At 27.0% G+C, this 8,244-nt stretch overlaps 1 long non-coding RNA gene across 1 annotated transcript; it reads left to right on the plus strand.

The window, feature by feature from the left end:
* The first annotated feature begins 3,963 nt into the window (after window positions 1-3,963).
* On the plus strand, window positions 3,964-5,598 carry LOC110739452. The gene is made up of 3 exons (XR_002514820.1): window positions 3,964-4,136; window positions 5,161-5,322; window positions 5,473-5,598. It is a non-coding gene; the product is annotated as an uncharacterized LOC110739452 (long non-coding RNA).
* Window positions 5,599-8,244: the final 2,646 nt, after the last annotated feature.

The following is an 8,244-nucleotide window of genomic DNA, read 5'->3' on the forward strand; positions in this document are numbered from 1 at the left end:
TTACGAAGACTTGGGTAGTTGAAAGTACCTATTTACGCAAAATTCAAAATTGTATTTAAGGATTGTTTACGTACTGATTTGTTTTCAAAATAGAGGAGATCACGGGACAGGCTTTGCCCTAAAAAACTAGGTCCATTTTAGCCAAGGCTTCGGGTCGGGACAAATTTTTATTTAAAATGAATTTTTAGGTTGCTCAAAATCCAAAAAAAAAAGAAATTAAAAAAAGAGGTTGGGACTTGTAATTCAGTCCAAAAAGTCTGCCTAAATTTGATTTCATGCGCTTAGCTAGCTTTGATCATGTATATTTCAAAAGTACCAAAAACAAGAGAGATGTTATCATACATACTTAAATCACCAAGCCCACAATTTCCAATAATGACCCTAAATAACCCTTAGCCTAACGACTTAATTCGAATCACTATCCCAAATTAGTTATATATTGGAGTATAATTTGAAAGGGTTACAATTTGTGATACAAAAGTATGATTAAGTCATCAAAGGATAAGGTCATCCTAGAGGCAAATCCATCTTAGTGTAAGAAAAAAAAGGTCTCGACTTTAATATTGATTGCATGTGGTTTAGTGGTTGGAGGAGAGCTAATTAAATACCTAAGGTCACTAGTTCAAATAATGGGTCATTAATTTGATAAATATATAAGTAATCTCTACAACAACAACAACCAACAAAAAAAATAAAAAAAAATAACAATCATCAAAATGAGCAAATGATATTTTTAGGGAGTTAAAGGTAAAGTAAAGTCCCTAAATTTTTTATGTGTAGCGTTTTAGTCCCTCAACTTTTAAATGAGTCAAAATGATCCCTCAAAGCCTCAACCACCCAAGCCTTACCATTTCTGATGGCGGAAAAAGTTTAGTCGGCAAAGTTTAGGACTTGTTAGATCACAAGCCAATTATATTATATATATATATATATATATATATATATATATATATATATATATATATAGGGGTAAGGATCCGGTAAGAACCACACTTTATATAAGAACCTTAGTTATATAAGAACCAATCTCAACCGTAGGATTAAGTTACTTTAGACGGTTAAGATTAATACACAAAACCCTCCCTCAAACCCCTAATCCACTAGCCAAAATTTTCTCTCTCCTCAAGTCCTCAACTTTCAAGCCTCTTTACTTTCTCTCTCCTCAAATCCCAAAACCAAACACAAATTGCTGTAAATTGAAGTATTTTCGTTCAAATTTCGCCAAAACAGCCTTAATTACTCAAATCAGGTACTTTATTTTTCAATTTTGTTCTAATTTCATGAATTTCACATGATATTTGCCTTTTTTTTTCCTTCCAATTTTACGATTTTTCTGATCTGATTTTCTTGAATTTCGCAAGAGTTCAAGTCGAATTTTGATGTTTTTGATTTGATTTTCAATAATTTTTGGCGATTTTAGGTTCAAACTACTGCGATTTTAGGGCTGGAATTTTCAGCGGATTTAAGGTTCGAATTTCAAAGATTTTAATGTTCGAATTTCAGCGATTTTAGTGTTCGAATTCAGCGATTTTAGTGTTCGAATTTCAGCGATTTTAGGTAATTTCAGCGCTACTCTTGATTACTTTATTATTATTTGATTTTTTTTTTGGGTCATTTTACCATTTTTTTGTACGATTTATTTGCGGTCTTATTGAATAATTTTGTTGTGATGATTAATTTAGTTGGTGTGTTTGTAATTTGATGCTACTGTGTTAATTGAGATTAATTTATATTAGAATTATGGGTTGTGCTGAGGATTGAGAATAATTTGGCTACTTCTATAGTTCTATGCGTAGGACTCTAGGAGAATTGGTATGGTCACACACTCACACTAATTATATTAATCATTGTTTGTTTATAATAAGCCAAATTATTGATTCTTCCCAATAGTGTTGATTACAAATTTTGTGAGCAATATCTGATTTAGCGATCTGCCATTATTGAGATGTTCTTGTTTGAGATTCTCTCTTCTTCATTACAACAATTGTAATCTAGGTAAACTTAAATGAAGCATGCTTTTAATTGGATATGATTATTTATACAAATGATTTTTATTGTTTGAATGTGTACATGCATAGTGGGAAACTGGAAATGTGAGGGTGTCAGCTAGTAATGAAAACTGAAGACTGCAAATCTTACTAATGTAGGAATGTTACTAATGTTTTTTTTTTTATAAAATTTCAGCAAAATGCAAGGCCAAAATGAAGAAAAATCAGAAGAAGAAATTACTATTATATACCGGATGAAAAAATTACTTATGGAAGAAAAAGGTAATTAAAGTTTTCCCTTATGTTCTAAAGTATTTTTCCCTTATGTTTTAAAGTTTTCCCTTATGTTCTAAAGTTTTCCCTTATGTTTTAAAGTATTTTATTATGTCTAAGATTTTCTATTATGTTCTAAAGTATTTTTATAATGACCTAAAGTTTTCTACTATGTTCTAAATTATTTCTATTATGTTCTAAAGTTTTTCCATATGTTCTAAAGTTTTCTATTATGTTTTATTATATTTTTTACTTATGTTCTAAAGTTTTCCCTTATGTTCTAAAGTATTTCTATTATGTTCTAACATTTTCTATCCATATGTTCTAAAGTATTTCTATTATGTTCTAAAAGTTTTCCCTTATGTTCTAAAGTTTTCTATTATGTTCTATTATATTTTTCCCTTATTTTCTAAAAGTTTTCCCTTATGTTCTAAAGTTTTTCTATTATGTTCTAAAGTTTTCACTTATGTTCAAAAGTTTTCTATTATGTTCTATTATATTTTTCCCTTATTTTCTAAAGTTTTCCCTTATGTTTTAAAGATTTTCTATTATGTTCTAAAGTATTTCTATTATGATCTAAATTTTTCTATTATGTTTTATTATATTTTTCCCTTATATTCTAAAGTTTTCCCTTATGTTCTAAAGTATTTCTATTATGTTCTAAGAGTAACTATTATGTTCTAAAGTATTTATATTATGATATAAAGTTTTCTATTATGTTATAAAGATTATCATATATGTTCTAAATCATTTATATTTGATTTTAAAGGAAAGTTGTTGAAAATGATGCGGAAGTAATTGACAAAGCTGAATTTGAGAAACATGTGCAAAATCAAAAACGAAAAAAAAAAGTGCCAAGCTTTCATCAAGGATTCAACCAACTAGAAAAATGAAAAAAAAAGGAAGAAGAAGATGATGATGATGATGAAAATGATGATCAACATGATATTAATGATGAGATGGATGAACCAAAGTTGGAGGAGAAAGATGATAAAAGAGATGGCGTGAATGATGATAGTAAAAGGTTCTAAATTATATGCTAATGTCATAAATTGCATGTTTATATTCTACATTTATAATTAATTATAATTAATATGTAACTTTATTAATTATATACATATGTTCTAATACATTCATGCTTATGTTCTAATACATTCATGCTTATGTTCTAAAAGTAAATGATTTAATTATAACAATAATTTATCTACTAATTCAAATTCTTTCTAATGTTTTACTTTTTTCAAGTGGTTTTGAAAAAAAAAAAAATCAGAAAAATAAGAAAAGAAAGATTGAAAAAGAGAAGGATGATGAGGATGTCAAAATAATCAAAGTGGAAAAAAAATATGAGATCGGCTTATCAAAGAGTTATCGCTAAGGAATTGATGAAACAAGTGTTGGTAGATCTTTCTGATAAGCATAAACAAGCAATTAAAAAAAATTGGATTTGGAGCTTTTTTGAACTTGGATGCACCAGTGGATTCTTGGTAAGCACTAGCGTTAACTTTTATTTTTTGTTTTTATTATTTAAATATCATCTATTATGTTCTAATTCTTATAAAATTCTAAATAATGTTCTAAAGTTTAATTATCATGTTAATTTTTATTTTTATTTAAATTCTATTCTATATGTATTTTGTATTCTAAACTTTTAATTTAAATCTAGGTTGACACAACAACTTCTTTCGAATTTTTATCCCAAGAGATGTTGCTTGATGCTACCGGGGAGAGAAGAAGAAATACTCTTTGATGAAATTGATGTTCACATGACATATGGATTGCCAATGGGAGATATAGCAATTCTTGACACAATAGAAAACAAGAATGAATGTGCAAATTTTATGCAAAAATGGAGAAAAAAACTTTAACCTTAAAGTGGTATGAATATTTTTATGTGAACTTGTATTCTAAACTTGTTATTTGCTTATGTTCTAATTTATTTTAATAATGTTCTAAAGTATTTTTGATTATGTTTTAAGATTTTCTATTATGTTCTATTATATTTTCCCCTTATGTTCTAAAGTTTTCTATTATGTTCTATTATATTTTTCCCTTATATTTTAAAGTTTTGCCTTATGTTCTAAACTATTGTTCTAAAGTTTTCTATTATGTTCTATTATATTTTTTCCTTATGTTCTAAAGTTTTCCCTTATGTTCTAAATTATTTCTATTATGTTCTATAATTTTCTATTATGTTTGAAAATTATTTATATTACATGTCAATCTTTTAAAGTACTTTTGATTATAAAGTATTTTCTATTATGTTTTAAAGTATTTCTATTATGTTGTAAAGTTTTATATTATGTTCAATCTTATTTTTTCTTGATGTTCTAAAGTTTTCCATTATGTTCTAAAGTATTTTGGATTATGTTCCAAAGTATTTCTGCTTATGTTCTAAAGTATTTTTTCTTATGTTCTAAAGTTATTCTGATTATGTTCTAAAGTATTTATAATTATGTTCTAAAAGTATTTTTTATTATGTTCTAAATTACTTATCCATGTTCTAAATTAATTACAGGGTGCTCCAACAAATGCACAATTGATTAGTAGGATCCAAAAGGTGAAGGAGGTAGATAAAGAACAAAAACAAGTTTCGGATGAATTCATTTGGAATTTTTTGGTTTGTGTGGTTAATAGTTGCATCCGTTCAACTAATAACAAGCAACTATACATTAAGTTTTTGTATAGTTGCAAGGATACAAAGAATATAGTTAAGTTGAATTGGTGCAAAATTGTTAAGGAGCACTTGATGGAAACTACTAAGAAATGGCTAGATGGAGAATCTTTCTTTACGGGTCCTTTAATTTTTCTTATGGTAAGTTCTAATGATGTTCTAAATTATATATCTATGTTCTACTTTACATATCAATGTTCTAAAGTATTTCTAATGATGTTCTTTTAGGTATCCTTTTTTGATCGGGTACAAAGGAAGGGGTTAGAGATACCACGTCAAGTTCCATTAATACCATTGTGGAACCAAGAAAGGTTCCATACAAGATTGAAGTTTGAGAAAGACCTTGGATTTGGAAAAGGAAAAGTACTAGAAAGAATGAAATTGAATGTGGTATGATTTTTGTATATGCTTATGTTCTAAAGTTTATACTATATGTTCTAAACTTTATAATATATGTTCTAAAGTTTATTATCGTTTTATATTTATCTATACAATATATTTATGCATGTATTCTAAAATTTATAATGTATATTTAAAAAGGGATTGGAAAAAAAGGCAAGAGAATGACAAAGGCAAGAAGAAAGAGCAACCCTTGACAATTAGAGAAAAACAAGGGGAGAAGAAAGTAATAAAAAAGCAAGGGAAAGACAAAGGAAAAGAGAAAGTTGTGGAAAACCAATCAATGACAATGTGATTCTATCACGTCTCCAAATGATATGATGGTATAATGTTTTAATATTTTTTTATTAATTTATTTACTTATTTCTATAATATTTTAAATATTCATTATTTTATGTTCTAAATTATTAGGGTTTTTTAAGCAAATTTGGAGATTTGGCAAAAAGTCTTGCATCGAATGTAAAAGAGATGTATAGCATGTTGAAACAAGCAAAGGATATCTTTGTTGAGGAAGAAACAACGGGGAAAATGCATCATCTTATAGACAACATTTGGTGCAAGTATACCACAAAGGTATAATAATTATGTTCTAAACTATTTTCAGCCTATGTTCTAAAGTGTAATTTTTATATTTATATAGTTCAACATATATAAATGTCTTATTGGATTCTAGCTTATGTATTCTTATATATAGCCATTGGTAAATCAAGAAGAAGAAAAGCAACAGACAAAATCCTTCCATACTTAGTCAAGATCAACATTTCTTCGATGAACCGACATTCATAGAAGAATTGGATATGTTGATGAACATAGCATGGAAGAAATTTAATGTTGAATAGTCACCAAAGTCATTGGGACATGGTAATTACATGTTTAATTTCTAAATAATACCTATGTTCTAAATTATGCTCTTAAATCAAGTGTTTATGTTCCAACTCAAATCTTTATGATATAGTTAAGTTCTAAAATTGTGTTTTGTAATTATTATGAAGATTTGTCATCAAATGAAGGAGAAAGAGAAAAGAACAACGATGAGAGAAATATCAATGAAAAGATAGATGATAGTATCTCTTCACCTATACTTGGTAATTTCCAATTATTTTCAAACTCATTTCTTATTAATGTTCTTTTAATTAATTGATTTTAAAAAGGACAAGTACTAAAAAAAATGAAATAGAATATTTGTATATGATTATGTTCAAAAGTTTACGCTATATGTTTTAAAGTTTAAGCTATATGTTCTAAAGTTTGCACTTTATGTTATAAAGTTTATGTTAATGTTCCAACTCAAATTCTTATGATACAATTATATTCTATGTTGTGTTTTATAATTATGTTTTTCAAGATAAAGAAGAGAAGCAAGACCAAGGACAAGAGGATAATCAAAAAGAAAGACAAGAGGCAAAGGAAGGAGAAAACCAAAAGGAGAAGGAAGGAGAAAGAGAAGAGGAGCAAGAAGGAGATTTGGCAAAAGGTTATGATCTAAAGTATTTCTATTATATTCTAAACTAAAGTTTTCTATTATACTCTATTATATTTTCCCCTTATGTTCTAAAGTTTTCCCTTATGTTCTAAAGTATTTTAAAAAAGGAAAAGTACTAAAAAAAAATGAAATAGAATATTTGTATATGCTTATGTTCTAAAGTTTACGCTATATGTTCTAAAGTTTAAGCTATATGTTCTAAAGTTTGCACTTTATGTTCTAAAGTTTATGTTAATGTTCCAACTCAAATTCTTATGATACAATTATAATATAATATTGTGTTTTATAATTATGTTTTCTAGAACAAGAAGAGAAGCAAGACCAAGAACGAGAGGATAATAAAGAAGAAAGACAAGAGTCGAAGGAAGGAGAAAGACAAGAGGAGAAAGAAGGAGAAAGACAAGAGGAGCAAGAAGGAGATTTGGCAAAAGGTTATGATCTAAAGTATTTCTATTATGTTCTAAACTAAAGTTTTCTATTATGCTCTATTATATTTTTCCCTTATGTTCTTAAATTTTCCCTTATGTTCTAAAGTATTTCTATTATGTTCTAAGATTTTCTATTATGTTCTAAAGTTTTCTATTATGATCTATTATATTTTTTCTTTATGTTCTAAATTTTTCCCTTATGTTCTAAAGTATTCCAATTATGACATAAAATTCTCTATTATGTTCTAAAGATTATAATATATGTTTGAAATTATTTATAGAACATGTCAATCTTTTAAAGTACTTTTGATTATAAAGTATTTTCTATTATGTTCTAAAGTATTTCTATTATATTCTAAAGTTTTCTATTATGTTCAATTTTATTTTTCCCTTATGTTCTAAAGTTTTCCTTTATGTTTTCAAGAACAAGAAGAAAAGCAAGAACAAAGACAAAAGGATAATCAAGAAGAAAGGCAAGAGGCGAAGGAAGGAGAAAGACAAGAGGAGCAAGAAGGAGAAAGGCAAGAAGAGAAGGAAGGAGAAAAAGAGGAAAAAAAGAAAGTTGAAGCAAAGAAAGGGTAATCAATGTAACTTAATAATAGGAATATTTAAAACATTGGTTTTGGTTTAGAATATATGTTGGACGATTTGGTAAAACTTTAATATAAGATTAATGGTTTGTGTTTTCTAGTTATATATATTGGTTTTGATTTGGGTTTGTTATTAGTATTTCAAATATGTTCCAAAGTATTTATGTTTATGTTTTAAAGTATTTCTAATTATGTTCTAAATTACTTGCCCATGTTCTAAAAGTAATTTTGATTTTGTTTAGACAAAAGAATAAGCTTAAAATTTTCTTGCGTACAACAAAGAAGAAAACGAAAAGGAATGACGCCACACCAAAGACACCAATTCCTCCAAAAAAGATGCATAAAGATATTTCATAAAGATATATATATATATATAGCTTAGCGATCTATAATGTGAGGGTTTTTTTTTTTT

This window comes from Chenopodium quinoa, unplaced genomic scaffold, assembly GCF_001683475.1.
Source record: "Chenopodium quinoa cultivar QQ74 unplaced genomic scaffold, ASM168347v1, whole genome shotgun sequence".
NCBI lineage: Eukaryota > Viridiplantae > Streptophyta > Magnoliopsida > Caryophyllales > Amaranthaceae > Chenopodium > Chenopodium quinoa.